Here is an 18111-nt window from a genome sequence, read left to right as displayed (position 1 = left end):
TCTAAATTCCACCATGAGGGGAAACATCCTCTCAGCATCCACCCTGTCAAGCCCCCTCAAAATCTTATATGTTTCAATACGATCACCTATCATTTTTCTTAACTCCAATGAGTATAGGTCCAACCTGATCAACTCTCCACATAAGACAACCACTTCATCACAGGAATCAATCCAGTGAACCTTCTCTGAACTGCCTCCAATGCAAGTATATCCCTCCTTAAATAAGGAGACCAAAACTGTAGACAGTACTCCAGGTGTGTATTCACCAACACCCTGTACATTTGCAGCAAGACTTCTCTTCTTTTATACTTCATCCCCCTTGAAATAAAGGGCAACATTCCATTTGCCTTCCTAATTATTTGCTCTACCTGCATGGTAACTTTTTGTGATTCATGTACGAGGACACCCAGATCCTTCTATACCACAGCATTCTGTAATCTCTCACAATTTAAATAATATTTTGCTTTTCCATTCTTCTTACCAAAGTGGATAACCTCACATTTTCCCACATTATACTCTACCTGCCAAGTATTTGCCTGGAGTCGAGGAACCCTGGCAGAACCTAAACTGAGCATCGATGAGCAGATTATTGCTAAGTGTCTGGTGCTTGATAGCACTATTGATGACATCTTCCATCACTTTGCTGATGATTGATAGGAGACTGATGGGGTGGTAATTGGTCAGATTGGATTTGTCCTGCTTTTTTTTTATGGAGTGGGCACACTTGGGCAATTTTCCACATTGTCGGGTAGATGCCTGTGTTGTAACTCTACTGGAACAGTGTGGCTGAGAGCGCAGCTAGTTCTGGAGCACAAGTCTTCAGTACTAGAGCCGGGATGTTGTTAGGGCCTATTGTCATTGCTGTATCGAGTGACTTCAGCTGTTTCTTGCTATCATGTGGAGTGAATCGAATTGGCTGAAGACTGGAAACTGTGATGCTGGGGACCTCAGGAGGCCGAGATGAATCATCCACTGAGCAGTTTCTGATGGAAGATGGTTGTAAATGATTTAGCTTTGGCTCCACCATTATTGAGGATGGGGATTTTTTGCAGCCTCCTCATCTGGTTAGTTATTTAATTGTCCACCATCATTCATGACTGGATGTCGCAGGACTCAGGACCTGTGATCTGATCATGAGGGAGATATCCATGCATGGAGTGGTGGGATCTATGGAAAGTGATCCTGAAGAGGGTGGCTGAGCCTGGAGTGGCGGGATCTGTGGAGAGTGATCCTGACGAGTGTGTGCAAACCTGGAATGGAAGCTTTCTGTGGAGGTACAGGAGTAGGCCATTCAGACCCAGTATTTTATAAAGGTTTATCATAACTTATTTGCTTTTACTATATGTCTCTATTAATAAAGCCAAGTGTCCTGTTTGCTCTTAGAAGCCTTTTCAAACCTTCTAAGATTGGTGTACATCGTCTCTCTGTTCCGGCACCCACTTTAGAATTGTACCATTTCATTTATATGGCCTCTCCTTATTCTTCCTCCAAAATTGTATCTCTTCACAATTCTCTGTGTAAATTTTATCTGCCATGTGAAAGCCCATTTTACCAGTTTTTTTAAGCTCCCCTGAAGTGTGTTACAATCACTGGCACAGGATGAAATTCTCGAGCATTCTTTGATGCAATCTCCATGGAAAGAGCAATCTTACATGCGAGCTCGAATGTGAGATTTTGTGTGTTTAGTATCTTTTCTCATCCACCAATATAAGCACAAATCTGTCTCATAATGCACGATCTAAGAATATGCCAAAGTTGCAATGTAGTGATAAATTCTTCAGTGCCACAATGTACTAACCAACTGTTTCACTACTTTTCTGATTTCTGCTTCCAAATTTCTAGCTTGCCGTGATCTCTAGTGGCTTAGGGTTGAAATGTTCCTCCAACTTGGTGATGATTGTTTTGAATGGCACATCTTTTGCCTTGATGGGAGCAGGAAGCTTTGTTAGCTGGTCATACACTTCCAGGCTAATTTCCATTGGCAAAATTGCTTTCTTGCCCTCAAGAATTGCTTTATTCTGACTCTTGACCTCTGCACTTTCACCTTCAAATTCCAAAATGTTATTAGCTCTGAAAAACATGTCCATTCTTTCAATATATGAACTGAATGGTTCTCAAGCCCTCTCATAAGTTCCTCACCTTCCGATGTATCCCACATGTGTGCAGCCATGTTGTCCCAAATAAGCAATTTGAATCAGATGCACAGGAAGACCCTGCGGTATCTCATTCAACTGAAGAGACATTCTGTGGCCCAGGCTTCACACAATCCACCTAAAATCTCCACCATCCGAGCAGGTAGGTCACCAGGAGCTGCCTGATCCTGTTCACTGCAGTCCCTGCTGCTGTTTGCTGCCTATATTTACAGACTTTTATCTCATCCTCATCACTATTTTCTCTAATATATTCAGGGGGCATCAGCAGAGAAAATATACACCAAGCGTGGCAAGTGCAAGGAATTGTTTATTTGCGTCATTATGTCATGCACATAATACACAAATACATTACATGTGTGAATCATTTCTTGAGCACTTTTATACCAGATGTGTCTGAATAAATGGAACCCGGTCACAATAAACACTGTCACCTTTCAATGTTTAACGGAGAGGTTTGATGGCCTGATGTGTGTGATTCCCACAATAATGTGTTTCTACAAAGTTCGGAGAAAGACGGAGATATGAATAATTTGCAGGGAAATCTTTAAGCATATCTCCATGTTTCTCACTGACAAAGTTCTGCAAACACATGGATTCAGAAAGAACCTGAGTGCAAAATCAACAAAAATAAACACAGCCAGAGAGACTTGCAATAACCTGTAGCTCAGGGAAAGTACATGATGTTATGGAAGTGATTTTGATTTTTTTTTTGTGAAATTTTTTTTGAGGAATTCATCGTCAAACTTAATAAATGTCAGACCAGTTCTTTTTCAAGAGGGTACTGAAAGTACTAATTTGGCAACTATGTTTACTGGTTGTCACATGACTCAAGTTAAATGTCGAACAGAAACCCTGGTAACAGGGGGAAATGTGGACAGAGAAGTCAGTTGCGCCTCTTGATTGGACAAACCCGGCAGCAGCAGCACTCACCGAAGAGGGCAGAAAAATCACAAGCTTTTATTTGTCGCAGTCATCGTGTTTTACCTTCTGGAGTGAGCAGCTGATAAAGTTAGCCTGAAGAAGTGTCAAGGAAGGAGAGAAGATCACAACCCACGTTGTTTTGCAGCAAATCTTTAAAAGACCCTGAGAACTTCACTGTGTCAATTCATCTCTTCTCCTGTCTTTGAAGAAAGCCTGCTAAAATTAATTCTCAACACTGCCCCTAAAAAACTGTTCTAAAAGACCCGAGTGACCTGTCTACGCACACTCAGAAGTTAGACTGTATGCCAGTTTTGGAACAACATATCTCATCTGCTGTTTTCTTCAGGAATGAACAAGTAATCAGCCCAAGTGTTGTTTTTGTCTTTAACAGAACTCAGAATTGTAAAAAATAATTCTTTTTTTACAGTTAACCGGTGTATGTGTGTGTGCTTGTGTGGGGCTGTGGTAAGAAAGGGGCTTTCAATGTTGGTTAAGGTAAAAGGGGAACTTTTAAAATTTCTACCTGTGTATTTATGCTTTATTTCATGACTAGTTAAAACTTGTTCTGTAATAAGCTGATAATTTTGCTGTTCATTAAAGAAACCTGGTCAGTGTCTTCTATTCTGGGAAGAATAGAGTATATGATTGACTGTTTCAGGAAGTGGGAAAAGTTAAAATATATGCTGTGACCTGTGGAGAAGTGGGATGAGAATATATAGAAGGGAATGAAGAAGGGTCATTGACCTGAAACGTTAACTCTGCTTCTCTCTCCACAGATGCTGCCAGACCTGATGAGTATTTCCAGCGTTTCTTGTTTTTATTTGAGATTTCCAGCATCTGCTGGATTTTGCTTTGATATTGTTATTATATGAGAATAAATAGTGCACTCCTCTGATGTTAGCAGTAACAACTTCTGGCTCTGTAGCTTAGTTGGTTAAAGCACGTGTCTTGTAAATAGGAGATCCTGGGTTCAATTCCCAGCAGAGCCTTATTTCACATTTGTAATGTAGAAATTACCTTATCAATCACTTCTAACTGTGTCTTCTGACTTTGAAGTGAGAATTCAAATTACATGATTAATTTTCGTTACAGGAGATAACAGCCTTTGTGAAGGATGTGAGTTTGGAATAGCTGTTCCTCCTTGGACAGAAATCCAGTGCTGATATTTCAAAGGCAACTTCTTTGATACAAATTTGTTCACAGTTGTATTCAACCTGGAAAACAGCTCGACATTATTGTCACTGAAGGAAAATGTGACTGCGTTGTATGTTTCAGAGTGTTTGTGTTGTTATGTGTTGCTTGTGACTGAGACTGGGACATGATGCAAGTGGGAGGGTTGATCTGAGGTTTGGAATATTTGTCAATCAGGAACAAGAAAAATCAAAGGAACCAAATAAGAAAACCTATGTCTCGTGGTTACCGAGAAACGGTGAGAAGATATTAAACTTTGTTCTATTCAATGCAGCTGTGTGAACTTTGACCTTTCCTGCCTTTTATAAACAGTATTTGAAGTGTCTCGGTAACAATGTTCAGTGTTGATGAGAGTGGGGTCTGGGTGAGCATCTGTGAGTGTGACAGGGTCAGGACTGGATGCAGGAAGTTCTCTGACAGTCTCTCTCTCTCTCTCTCTCGGTGATGGGTTTGAGTTGATTTTCAACTGGCAGCTGTTGGTGTTTCGATAAATCAAGTTCCCTCCACCCATTTTTTTGGACAGACAGTGTAGTATAAGGATGTAAAGGGTTAATGCTGAGGACATTGGGATCAATCACTCCCTCTGTCAAAGTGATGATGTAACAGTCACAGGAGATGAGGTTTGGGAGAAGAGAGAGCAGCACCAAGGATGCTAGCTTAGGAGGCTTGATGAGTGTGTATATAGTATTGTGTAAATTAGAAAAGAGTTCTTAGTTCTTTCAGCAGGAAATGTGTCCAGAAAATATCGAGAAACTCACAATTTTATTATTCAGGAATCGGAACACAGATATTAATTCCAAGTGACCGTTCTGGGTTCATTAACAAAAAAAGGTAGAGAATAATATTGCTCACTGATTGAAATCCCCCAGTGAGGAGACAGTTAAACAGGTGATCTGTTGGGGCATCCTTCGATCCAAGGTTTCTGCAGCATTTAATCTCCCTTTTTGGTGAAATTCTCTGTTATATGCAACTTTTTTTTTTATCCAGCTTTGATGGGCAAGTGAAAAAACTGAACAGTTCCATCCTTTCTTTTCTTCCTTCTTCCCTTCTTTCCAACAATTTCTCTTTTCTGTCTCAGATCAATATAATGATGAGAATCCCAATTTAATCTGCTGTTTCTGGTGTTTTATTCATTCCAATCAAATTCAACATTCCAATCAAATCAATTTGTTCTACCACAGTGTCTCTCCATGTGTTTTATTCTGTTGTATTCTCTCACAGTCTGTTTGATAATCAATGTTACATCTCACTCTCTGTTCTGGTGAAGATCAGAAGCAGTGAGATCCGTTTGCACCACCCACCAAGTCGGACTGAGGCTGTGTCTCGCCGATCATGTGGAGTTAGGAACATAGGAACATAGGAACATAGGAGCAGGAGTCGGCTATTCAGCCCATCGAGCCTGCCCCGCCATTCAATATGATCATGGCTGATCATCCACTTCAATGCCCTTTTCCCCACACTTTCCTCATATTCCCTTATGTCATTTGTATTTAGAAATCTGTCAATCTCTGCTTTAAACATACTCAACGACTGAGCTTCCACAGCCCTCTGGGGTACAGAATTCCAAAGATTCACAACCCTCCGAGTAAAGAAATTTCTCCTCATCTCTGTCCTAAGGAGCTTCCCCCTTATTTTGAAATTGAGCCCCTGGTTCTCGACTCCCCATCCAGATGAAACATCTTAGCTGCATCTGCCCTGAATGTCCTTTAAATATTTTGTAGGTTTCAATGAGATCACCTCTCATTCTTTGAAACTCTCGGGAATACAGCCCCAGTTTCCCAATCTCTCTTCACAGAACAGTCCCACCATCCCAGGAACAAGTCTGATGAACCTTCGTTGAACTCCCTCCATGGCAATAATATCCTTCCTAAGGTCAGGAGACCAAAACTGTACACAGTACTCCAAGTGCGGTCTAACCAAGGTTCTATACAATTGAAGCAAGAATTCTCTACTCCTGTACTCAAATCCTCTTGTGATAAAGGCTAACATACTGTTCGCCTTCCTAATTGCTTGCTGCACCTGCATGTTAGCTGTCAGTGACTTATTGACATGGACACCCAGATCACCCTTATATTCTATACCTCAGTTAATAAAGGAAAGGATTCCATATACCTGCTGAACCACCTTATTGACCTGTCCTGCTATCTTCAGGGATCTGTGGACATTCACTCCAATGTCTCTCACTTCCTCTGCACCGTTCAGTGTTCTCCCATTAATTGTGTATTCCTTTGCCTTTTTTGACCTCCCAAATGCATCACCTCACCCTTGTCCAATTTGAATTCCATTTACCACTTCTCTGCCCACCTGACCAGTCTATTGATATCTTCCTGCAGTGTACAGCTATCCTCCTCCCTATCAACAACACGGACAATTTTTGTTTCATCTGCAAACATCTTGATTGTGCCCTCTACATTTATGTCCATATCATTAATATATACCACAAAAAGCAGGGGACCTAGTTCTGAGCCCCGTGGAACACCGCTGGAAACAGTCCTCCAGTTGCAAAAACACCTGTAACCAATTCCTTCTTGTTTCCTGCCACAGAACCAATTTTGTGTCCAGCTTGCTACATTCCCCTGGATCCCATGTGCTTTTATTTTTTTTAACCAGTTTGCCATGTGGGACCTTGTCAAAAGTCTTGCTAAAATCCATGTAGATCAGATCAACTGCACTATCCTCACAATCCTCCTTGTGACGTCTTCAAAAACATTCAATCAAGATAGTCAGACAGGAGCTTCCCTGAACAAATCCATGCTGATGATAATTGATTAATCTGTGCCTTTCTAAGTGACATTTTATCCTGTCTCTCAGAATTAATTCCAATAATTCGCCCACTATTGAGGTTAGGCTGACTGTTCTTTAATTATACGGTCGATCACTCGCTTCCTTTTTCAACAATGGTGCAATGTTAGCAATAAAAAAAAAGTGCTGGACATACACAGCAGGTCTGGCAGCATCTGTGGAGAGAGAAGCAAAGTTAACATTTCAGGTCAGTGACCTTTCATCAGAACAGGAACGTTAACTTTGCTTCTCTCTCCACAGTTGCTGCCAGATCTGCTGTGTATTTCCAATGCAACTAGTTTTTATTTCAGATTTGCAGCATCTGCAGAATTTTGCTTTTATTGCAGTGTTACGAGACCTCCAATCCTCTGACATCACACCCGTATCCAGTGAGGGATTGGAAACTGATGGTCAGACCTTCCACTATTTCCTCCCTGACTTCTTCTAACAGCCTGTGGTACATTTCATCCGGCCCTGATGATTTATCCACTTTCAAGGATGCTAATTCCATTTATACTTCTTCTCTCCCTCAGTTTATCATGTCCAATACTTCACACTCCTTCTCCTTAATTACAATATCTGCATCACCCCCCTCATTTGTGAAGACAGTAAAATATTCATTAATAAACATACCAACATCTTCCACACTGACACAAAGGTTACATTTTTAGGTCTTTGATGGGCCCTACTCTTTCCTCAGTTGCCTCTGACTGCAATCTATTGATGAAACATCTTTGGATTTGTTTTGATTTTGCTTGATTATATTCTTTCATGATCTCTGTTTGTTCTTCATCGCTACTTCCAAATACCTCTAGTCATGTCAAAACACAACTTGTCAGAAGGGGAATTTGAACCCACCCCTGCAGAGAGAATTGTGATCTGATTGAACCGTCTCAGACTGCTCGACCATCCTGACTACCCCATGTGTATGTTTAATGCTGACGAAATTATCCATTCATTGTGAAAGTATTTGTGAGATTGTGGAAATGTCTGGAAGAGGAAAGACCAACGGGAAAGCTCGGTCCAAGGCCAAGTCTCGCTCCTCTCGGGCTGGACTGCAGTTCCCGGTGGGCCGCGTTCACAGGCTCCCGAGAAAGGGTAACTATGCTGAGCGTGTGGGTGCCAGAGCCCAGGTCTATCTGGCTGCTGTGCTCGAGTACCTGACTGCTGAAATCCTCGAGCTGGGCGGTAACGCGGCCCGGGACAACAAGAAGACCCGCATCATCCCCAGACACCTACAGCTGGCCGTCCTCAATGATGAGGAGCTCAACAAGCTGCTGGGAGGGGTGGCCATCGTTCAGGGTAGGGTGCTGCCTAATATCCAGGCCGTGTTGCTGCCCAAGAAAACCAGCACTCCGGGCACCAAAACCAAGTCAATCTGCCAGGATTTTTTCAAATACTCAAAGGCTCTTTTCAGAGCCACCCACAGGATCTGAAGGGGCTGATTACTGTCTGAAGTCTGCTGTACTCACACCTCTGTCTATCCCTCTTCATTTGGAACAACCAATGCCATCTTCCATTCCTTTCACCATTATGTGTTTAACTAGCTTCTCCTTATAGTCAGTCCGATATCAATGGACTAATGAAATGATCTGTGTCAGTGCTGGCAATTTCCATAGAATCATAGAAAAATTAGGGCACAGAAGGAGCCCATTCAGCCCATCGCGTTTGCTCTGGCCGAAAAAACTAGCCACCCAATCTATTCCCACCTTCCAGCACCTGATCCGTAGACTTGCAGGTTACAGCACTTCAGGTGCATGTCCAGGTATTTTTAAATGAGTTGAGGGCTTCTGCCTCCACCACCATTCCTGGCAGCGAATTCCAGACACCCACCACCGTCTGGGTAAAAACGTTTCCCCTCATGTCCCCTCTAATCCTTCTACCAATCACCTTAAATCTGTGCCCCCTGGTAACTGACCTCCCCACCAGGGGAAACAGGTCCTTCCTGTCCACTCTGTCTAGGCGCCTCATAATTTTGTACACCTCATTCAAGTCACCCCTCAGACTCCTCTGTTCTAAGGAAAACAACCCGAGTTGCTCCAATATTTGCTCATAGCTGCAACTTTCAAGCCCTGGCAACGTTCTTGTAAATCCCCTCTGTACTCTCTCCAGAGCAATTATGTCCTTTCTGTAAGGTGGTGACCAGAACTGTACGCAATACTCCAGCTGTTGCCGAACCTCCGTTTTATACAGTTCGAGCATTACATCCCTGCTTTTCTATTCTATACCTTGGCCAATAAAGGAAAGCATTCCATATGCCTTCTTCACCACTCTATCTACCTGTCCTGCCACTTTCAGGGACCTGCAGACATGCACTCCAAAGTCTCTCACTTCTTCTAACCCTCTCAATATCTTCCCGTTTATTGTGTATTCCCTTGCTTTGTTTGCCCTCCCCAAATGCATAACCTCACACTTCTCCAGATTGAATTCCATTTGCCACTTTTCCGCCCACTCAACCAATCCATTCATATCATTCTGAAGTCTACAGCTATCCTCCTCACTATCAATTACACGGCCAATTTTTGTGTCATCAGCAAATTTCCCAATCATACCTCCCACATTTAATTCCAAATCATTAATATATACCACAAACAGCAAGGGACCCAACACTGAGCCCTGTGGAACGCCACTGAAAACTGCTTTCCATTCGCAAAAACATCCGTCGATAACTATCCTTTGTTTCCTGTCACTGAGTCAATTTTGGATCCAACCTGCCACATTCCCCTGTATTCCATGGGCTTTCATTTTACTGACCAGTCTGCCATGTGGGTCCTTATTAAAATCCATGTAGACCACATCCACCACACTATCCTCATCAATGTTCCTTGTTACTTCCTCAAAAAACTCAATCAAGTTAGTGAGACATGACCTTCCCTTAACAAATCCATGCTGACTATCCCTGATTAATCCGTGCCTTTCTAAGTGGCAGTTTATCCTGTCCCTCAGAATTGATTCTAATAATTTACCCACCATCGAGGTCAGACTGACCGGCCTACAATTATTTGGCCTATCCCTCACATCCTTTTTAAATAATAGTACAACGTTCGCAGACCTCCAATCCTCCGGCACCTCCCCATATCCAGTGAGGATTTGAAGATGATCCTCCGCGCATCCACTATTTCCTCCCTGGCTTCCTTTAACAACCTTAGATGCAAATCATCCGGCCCTGGTGACTTATTCATTTTGAAGGATGTCAGACCCTCTAGTACTTCCACTCTCATTATGCTCATCATATCTAATATGTCACACTCCTCTTCTTTGTCTGCATCATCCCTCTCCTTTGTGAAGGCAGAGACAAAAACTCATTAAGAACCCCACACACATATTCTGCATCCACTCAAACGTTCCCTTGTACATCTCTGATAGGCCGTACCCTTTCCTTAGTGATCCTCTTGCTCTTAATGTACTGACAGAACATCTTTGGGGTTTCCTTCAAGTAGTTGTATCCAGTCCACATCCACCAAGTCACCTCTCAGTTTTGTAAAATTTGCCTTCCCCCTATTTAGAACTTTTACTTCTGTTGTATCTTTGTCCTTTTACATGATTATGCCAAAACTAATTGCAGTATGGTCACTAGGGGTGGTGGTGGCGTAGTGGTCTTGTCAGTGGACTTGTCAGTGGATTAGTAACCCAGACACCTAGGGTATTGCTCAGGGGACGTGGGTTCAAATCCCACCATTGAAATTTAAATCCAAATAATACATCTGCAATTAAAAAGCAAGTCTAATGATGGTCATGAAACCATTGTTGATGGTTGTAAAAACCCATCTGGTTTACTCATGCCCTTTCGGGAAGGAAATCTGCTGTTCTTGTCTGGCCTGCATGTGACTGCAGACCCACAGCAATGTGGTTGACTCTTACATGCCCTCTGAAATGGCCGAGCGAGCCACTCAGTTGAAACTAAACACTGCGAAGTCAATAAAAAGGAATGAAAGTAGACGGACCTCCCGGCGTCGACCTGGGCACCAGAAATGACAATGGCAAACCCAGCGCTGTCGACCCTGCAAAGTCCTCCTTAGTAACATCTGGTGGCTTGTGTTAAGTTGGGAGAGCAACAGCCTGACATAGTCATACTCACAGAATCATACCGAACAGGCAATGTCGCACACACTGCCATCACCATCCCTGGGTACGTCCTGTCCCACGTGCAGGACAGACTCACCAGAGGTGTCGGTACAGTAGAGAGGGAATTGCCCTGGAAGTCCTCAACATCGACTCTGGACCCCATGAGGTCTCATGGCATCAGATCAAACAATGGACAAAGAAACCTCCTGCTGATTATCACCTACTGCCCTCCCTCAGCTGATGAGTCAGTACTCCTCCATGTTGAACAGCACTTGGAGGAAGCACTAAGGGTGGCAAGAGCACAGAATGTACTCTGGGTGGGGGACTTCAATGTCCATCACCAAGAGTGGCTCGGGAGCATCTCTACTGGCCGAATCCTAAAGGACATATCTGCTAGTGCTGCTTGATGGCAATGTTGATGACACCTTCCATCACTTTAGGCCCCATAAGTCTACTCTCAATCATCAGTAAAATTATGGAAGGTGCCATCAAGCGGCACTTGCTTAGCAATAACCTGCCTCAGTGACACTCAGTTTGGGTTCTGCCAGGGCCACTCAGCTCCTGACCTCATGACAGCCTTGGTTCAAACATGGACAAAAGAGGTGAGGTGTGAGTGATTGCCTTTGACATCAAGGCAGTATTTGACCGAGTATGGCATCAAGGAGCCCGAGCAAAACTGAGGTCAATGGGAAAACCCTCCACTGGCTGGAGTCATACCTTGCGCAAAGGAAGATGGTTGTGGTTGTTGGAGGTCAATCATCTGAGCTCCAGGACATCACTGCAGGCGCTCCTCAGGGTAATGTCCTCGGCCCAACCATCTTCAGCTGCTTCATCAATGACCTTCCTTCAATCATAAGGTCAGAAGTGGGGATGTTCGCTGATGATTGCACAATGTTCAGTACCATTCATGACTCCTCAGATACTGAAACATTTCTGTGTCGAAATGCAGCAAGACATGGACAATATCCAGGATTGGGCTGAAAAGCGGCAAGTAACATTCGGGCCGCACAAGTGCCAGGCATTGACCATCACCAACAAGAGAGAATCGAACTAACTCCCCTTGACATTCAATGGCATTACCATTGCTGAATCCCCCACTATCAACATCCTAGGGGCACCATTGGCCAGAAGCTGAACTGGAGTAGCCATATAAATACCGTGGCTACAAGAGCAGGTCTGAGGCTAGGAATCCTGAGGCGAGTAGCTCACCTCCTGACTCCCCAAAGCCTGTCCACCATCTACAAGGCACAAGTCAGGAGTGTGTTGGAATAGTCTCCACTTGCCTGGATAGGTGCAGCTCCAACAACACTCAAGAAGCTCAACACCATCCAGGACAATGCAGCCCACTTGATTGGCACCCCATCTACAAACATTCACTCCCTCCACCACCGACGCACAGTGGCAGCAGTGTGTACCATCTACAAGATGCACTGCAGCAATGCACCAAGGCTCCTTGAACAGCACCTTCCAAACCTGTGACCTCTGCCAACTAGAAGTACAATGGCAGAAAATGCATGGGAACACCACCACCTGCAAGTTCCCCACCATGACACACACCATCCTGACTTGGAACTATATCGCTGATCCTTCACTGTCACTGGGTCAAAATCCTGGAACTCCATTCTGAATAGCAGTGTGGGTGCACCTATCCCAAATGGACTGCAGCGGTTCAAGAAGGCAGCTCACCACCACCTTCCCAAGGGCAATTAGGGATGGCTAATAAATGCTGACCTGGCCAGCGATGCCCAAAATCCCATGAATGAATAAAAAAAGCTATCTCCAAAATGGTCACCCACTGCTATTTGCCCAGCTTCATTACTGAAGACTACATGTAGAATTGTGCCTCCTCTCATTGGGCTTGTGATGTGCTGGCTATTAAAGTTCTCTTGAATGCAGTTCAGGAATTGTGTGCCCTCTGTGCCCTTCACACTGTTTGTACCCCAGTTGATATTGGGATAGTTGAAATCCCCAACTATTATTTGCCTATAGTTTTGCACTCAGAAATTTGCCTACATATTTCTTCTTCTATCTCTCTCTCACTATTTGGGGGTCTACAGTACACTCCTAGTAGTGTGGCTGCCCCTTTTTTATTTCTGAGCTCCACCCATATGGCCTCATTTGATGATTCATTTAACATATAATCCCTCCTCAAAGCTGTATGCCTTCCTTAACTAATAATGCTACACTCCCACCTTTTTTATCCCTATGCCACATGAAAACTCTATACCCAGAGATGTTGAGCTGCCATTCTTGCCCGCTTGAAGCCAAGTTTCCCTTATTGCAATGATATTGTGTTACCATGTGTGGGCACAATGGCGCAGTGGTTAGCACCACAGCTCCAGGAACCCGGGTTCGATTCTGGGTACTGCCTGTGTGGAGTTTGCAAGTTCTCCCTGTGGGTTTTCGTCGGGTGCTCCGGTTTCCTCCCACAGAAAAAGACTTGCAGGTTGATAGGTAAATTGGCCATTGTAAATTGCACCTAGTGTAAGTAGGTGGTCGGGAATATGGGATTACTGTAGGGTTAGTATAAATGGGTGGTTGTTGGTCAGCACATACTCAGTGGGCCAAAGGGCCTGTTTCAGTGCTGTATCTCTAAATAAAAATAAAAAGTGTGATGTTACTTTATCAGCGCAGGCTTGGAGGGCCGAATGGCCTGTTCCTGTGCTGTATTGTTCTATGTGTCTATCTGTGCCCTCAGCTCATCAGCTTTATTTACTATATGAATATACATACAAGTAAAAAAATTAGGAGCAGGAGTAGGCCATTCGACCCCTAGACCCTGCTTCCCCATTCAATAAGTTCACGGCTGAACTGATTACTCCACATTCCCGCCTACCCCCGATAACCTTTCACCCCTTTGCTTATCAAGAATCGATGTCCCTCTGCCTTAAAAATATTCAAAGTCTCTGTTTCCACCGCCTATTGAGGAAGAGAGTTCCAAAAACTCACCACCCTCTGAGGGAATAAAAATTCTCCTCATCTCTGTCTTAAATGGGTGACCTCTTATTTTTTAACAGTGACCCCTAATTCCAGATTCTCCCACAAGGGGAAACATCCTTTCCACATCCACCCTCTCAAGACTCCTCAGGATCTGATATGTTTCAATCAAGTTGCCTCTTTAAATAAATACATATCCTTTAACACTGCCAAATTCCTCTGCTGCACACTTTTGAAACTTTGCTTCTTCTGTCTTTCCGAGTCATTCGCTAATTTTCTGCCTCCCGTTCCCTGCCCTGAAATTGCCCTGTCTGAAACTGCCCTCAGGTTCCCATCAAGCTGCCAAATTAGTTTAAACAATCCCCAACAGCACCTGCAAGGATATTCATCCCGGTCCTGTTCAGGTGTTGACCGTTCGACTTATATAGGTCCTTCCTTCCCCAGAAGTGGTCCCAATGCCCCAGAAATCGGAAGCCCTCCTTCCTGCACCATCTCTCCAGCCATGCATTCATCTGGTGTATTCTCCTATTTCTATACTCACTAGCATGTGGCCTTGGGAGTAATTTGGAGATTACTACCTTTGAGGTCCTGTTTGTTAATCTCTTTCCTAACTCCCTAAACTCAGCCTGAAGGATCTCATCCCTCTTTCTTCCTATATCGTTGGTACCAATGTGGACCACGACCTCTGGCTGTGCATCCTTGCCCTCCAGAATGCTCTGTAGCCACTCAGTGATATCCATGATCCTTGCACCAAGGAGGAAACCTGGTTTGCGAGCACTGAAATACCTATCTGTTCCCCGAACTATACAATCCCCTACCAGTATTGCTCGCTTGTATTTTCTCCTCCCTCCCTGCACAGCTGAGCCACCCATGGAGTTCTGGTCATGACTCTCACTGCACTCTCCAGAGGAACCCATCTCCCATCAGTACTCAGAACTGAATACCAGTTAGAAAGTGGGATGCCCTCCAGGGACTCCTGCACTACCTGCCTTGACCTTCTTGTCTGTCTGGCAAACTCCCAATCCCTCTCAGCGTGTGCTCTCTTCAACTCCGAGGTGACAACCTGCTGAAAAGTCCTATCCACGTAGTTCTCTGCCTTGCGGATGCACAACACTGACTCCAGTTGCTGCTCGAGTTCTGAAACCTGGAGTTCAAGCTTCTGCAGCTGGTGACACTTCCTGCAGATGTGTTTGTCAAGGACACATGGTGCATCCATGACTTCCCACATACCACAGGAGGCACATTCCACTTGGCCGAGCTGCCCTGCCATAACTTAGCTTTACAAACTCATTATTGCTCGTGTAATAAGTGTAATAAGTAGATTAATTTACCAGTTACTCACCAATCAGCTTCTTCCCCTGCACCATGGAGGCTGAAAAAGCAGAAAAGAAAAGAGACCAAACAGCACCTCCTTCCCCTAGTCAGTGAAGTCCCTCACACATCAACTCACAGCTTTACACTCTGTCCAAACAGCACTTTCTAATTAGTAATTATTATAAATTACACTAACTAAAACATTAGTAACCTGACCAATTACAAGGTAGCTATTTGAGGGTTTTTAAACAAAGAGCTTTTACCCCAATCCTGATTTCAGGCCCCACTCTGGACACTTGCTTTTGATTCCAGGACACTGAGGACAGGGTGCTGCCGAATATCCAGGCCGTGTTGCTGCCCAAGAAAACCAGCGCTCCGGGCACCAAAACCAAGTCAATCTGCCAGGATTTTATCAAATACCCAAAGGCTCTTTTCAGATCCACCCACAGTATCTGAAAGGGCTGGTTACTGTCTGACGTCTGCTGGACCCACACCTCTGTCTATCCTTCTTCATCTAGAACAACCAGCGTCATCTTCCATTCCTTTCACCATCATGTGTTTAACTCGCTTCTCCTTAGACACAGTCAGATATCAATGTAATAATGAAATGATCTGTGTCAGTGCTGGCCATTTCCCTGTCCTGATTTCAGACCCCACTCTGGACACTTGCTTCCCATTCCAGGACCTACTTGTATTAATATTCAGCACCACCTGTCAGTCAGAAACTTGTCTCAATGAACTGATCCTTTCACTGAACTTCCAACTGCTGCTGTCGATTTCTAGAGGGAAAGAGCTGCTCACTGTGTAAGGATGTGAGGGGAATGTAACCCGGCTGCTGCTGAGAAGTTCCCGTCTTCTCAATCAAAAGCCTTTTATTTTACTACAGTGATTCCCAGATTCCCAGCTGGTCCGTTGAGGATTTTGTTTTCACAGAAATATCTTGTTAAATACAAATCTGATTCCAACATGTCAGTAACAGGACAGATTGGGAACCTTTAAAAGAATGAAGCAACTATTTCAGTGGCTTCTCACTGTCCCCCTGAAGCCTGTGTGAAGGGGAATTACCAATAGTCTGTAATTTATTACTTCCACACCGAGTTTGAGTTATTTTTCACGTGAAAGATTGCTGAACGGAGTCTTTTCCTGTCAGTTACGGATAAGAAGTTGACAAAAATTGGCAAAATAAAGCTGTTCATAAAATAGCACCAGCAATTTGAGTCGGTAAAAGCAAAATTGTGTTTTAAAAGCGTTTTTTTAAAGCGTGACGGGAAAATAGATTTTTATGTACTTTTCCAGTCGATCACTTCTTTTCCACAGTGAAATTGGCAGCTTTCACGAATTCAAATATTCTGCCAGGTTGACAGGTTCAGCCAATGAATTTTTGTATTTTGTGCTTCGAGGTTCTCCGATTGGATCATTCGTTTTATCTAATGGCCGTGTGGCCTAATGAATAAGGCGTTTGACTTCAGTGTATTTTATGAGGTTATCGGAAGATTGTAGGTTCGAATTCTGCCACGGTCATTTTGACCCAAAGGGGTTATGCAGGGCTTTGGGGATCGAGTCAGGGACTGAACAGATTGGAAACCCGACATGGACTTGATGGGGCGAATGGCCGCCTCATGTGGAAAGAGATGCAGTGGTTTTTGTCGAGGTTCATCCCAAGCAGCTCTGTAACACAGGAGTCTGTGCTCTACGGGCTGTTCCCAGGGACGCACACCGAGACAAGCAGCAACTGCTGCTGGAGGACTATCAATTCGGTGAAAGACGCCCTTTGGTCTGCCCGAAACTTGCTGGTCTTCCAGCGCAAAGAGTTGTCCACCACCGAATGTTGCGGACTGGCACATTCCAAGGTCCAGGACTACGTGCTGAGGGACACACTAAAGCTTGGGGCAGCCGCAGCAAAGGCTCAATGGGCAAAGACCACAATGTAAGGTCCCCCCCACCAAGCTGAACTGAGGCGCTGGATCCATGGGAAACCCCTCGAACTGTATCGTTAATATTTTAATTTGCTGTAAATGTAAAACTGTAATTGGCATGACAATTGTGAAACGGAAGGGTTGTGAAGAAACACATGACAGTATTGAAGGAAACTGATCTCCCTTGCAATGTTTGTATTTTTTGGTGCTGTTTGGAAACTGTTTGCAATGTAATTTTTACAGATTTTTATGAATAAAGTATATTTTGGAAATAAAAAAAAAATATTCCTCAGAATTTCGAAGAGTGAGAGGTAATCTTACTGGCACCTAAAAATCTTAAGGGATTTAACAGGGTAAATGCTGGGAGGATGTTTCCTCTGGCTGGGGAATCTTGAACTCGGGATCACAGTCTCAGTATAAATGGCTCAATCATTTAGGACTGAGAAGAGGAGAATTTTTTTTCACTCAAAGCATTGTGAATCTTTGGAATTCTCTACGCACAGTGGTTAGCACCGCGGCCTCACAGCTCCAGTGACCTCGGTTCCGTTCAGGGTATTGCCTGTGCAGAGTTTGCAAGTTCTATCTGTGACCGCGTGGGTTTCCGCCGGGTGCTCCAGTTTCCTCCCACAGCCAAAGACTTGCAGGTTGATAGGTAAATTGGCCATTGTAAATTGCCCCTCGTGTAGATAGGTGGTAGGAGAATGGTGGGAATGTGGTAGGGAATATGGGATGAATGTAGTATTAGTATAAATGGGTGATTGTTGGTCGGCACAGACTCGGTGGGCTGAAGGGCCTGTTTCAGTGCTGTATCTCTCTATGACTCTAGAGCTGTG

General features: G+C 44.0%; 1 non-coding gene across 1 annotated transcript; it reads left to right on the top strand.

Moving 5' to 3' along the window:
- Window positions 1–3989: 3989 nt before the first annotated feature.
- trnat-ugu (transfer RNA threonine (anticodon UGU)) lies at window positions 3990–4063 on the top strand. The gene has a single exon. It is a non-coding gene; the product is annotated as a tRNA-Thr (tRNA).
- The last annotated feature ends 14048 nt before the right edge of the window (window positions 4064–18111 follow it).

The sequence above is a fragment of the Heterodontus francisci genome, unplaced genomic scaffold (genome assembly GCF_036365525.1).
Source record: "Heterodontus francisci isolate sHetFra1 unplaced genomic scaffold, sHetFra1.hap1 HAP1_SCAFFOLD_278, whole genome shotgun sequence".
NCBI lineage: Eukaryota > Metazoa > Chordata > Chondrichthyes > Heterodontiformes > Heterodontidae > Heterodontus > Heterodontus francisci.
Note: the sequence above shows the minus strand (reverse complement) of the source record. Positions and strands in the feature narration are given on the sequence as shown.